This window comes from Triticum dicoccoides, chromosome 3B (assembly GCF_002162155.2).
Source record: "Triticum dicoccoides isolate Atlit2015 ecotype Zavitan chromosome 3B, WEW_v2.0, whole genome shotgun sequence".
In the NCBI taxonomy this organism is placed as follows: domain Eukaryota; kingdom Viridiplantae; phylum Streptophyta; class Magnoliopsida; order Poales; family Poaceae; genus Triticum; species Triticum dicoccoides.
In genome coordinates this window covers 825541165-825541928 of record NC_041385.1, presented here as the reverse complement: position 1 = coordinate 825541928, position 764 = coordinate 825541165, and the positions used below count along the sequence as shown (strand labels likewise).

Sequence of the window (764 nt, the reverse complement as noted above, 5' to 3'; positions counted from 1 at the left end):
GAGGCGGTGAGGCGGGAGGATCTGGGCGCGGGGGAGGCGCGAGTGCGGGAGGGAGGATGCGGCTAGGTCATCCCACGGTAGCGGTCCCTTTTTATACCCCTCTCACGCGAAATGACCAAAATGCCCTGGTGGGGGCATGGATATTACATTTTGTTGCCATTCAAATTTTATCCGATGGTCGAGGTTGGTCGGGTAAATATCCAACGACCCACAGCGATTTGGATCGAGATCCGACGGCCTGTATCATGAGGAGATTTTGAGCCGACGGTCCAGAATCCAAATGCACGGGAGAGCTCCATTTCGGTTCAGACTCTAACAAGGGGATAACTAATGCATCAAATAAGTAATGGAAACAGCAAATAAGAAGGTAACAACCAACACATCATAGTATTTGAGATAATCACCACATCAAGACAAGCATGCATACTAAAGAAGTGTGAGAGGTACCTGGGATAGGTTTTGCTTGTCATGCCCCAACTCCTTTGTCCATCCATTTTGACCACAAAACTTTGCCGCATCGACATACTCTTTCATCATTGGTTCAAGAAAGCTTGCTGGCCAACCTGAATTTAAAACCCAAAGAGAAATTGATCTCGCTTTCTCTGTCTCAAAATGATACACACTCATCGATTCACCAGCAGGTAGGGAAATGACAAAAGAGGCCATAACATCCATACGAACACCGACAATCTTAAATCCACAGAAAGATGTTAGCTTTGAGGTTGCCCAGCGAACCAACCAAGTGTTTCTAGTAGATGATGCCT

At 46.7% G+C, this 764-nt stretch overlaps 1 long non-coding RNA gene across 1 annotated transcript in view; it reads right to left on the bottom strand.

Annotated features, from left to right (window-relative positions):
* Positions 1-453: 453 nt before the first annotated feature.
* The window catches only part of LOC119282506, a 1836-nt gene continuing 1525 nt past the window's right edge, over positions 454-764 (bottom strand). Inside the window, exon 3 of the long non-coding RNA XR_005138756.1 lies at positions 454-563. This is a non-coding gene — a long non-coding RNA (uncharacterized LOC119282506). The remainder of the gene's footprint in view (positions 564-764) is intronic.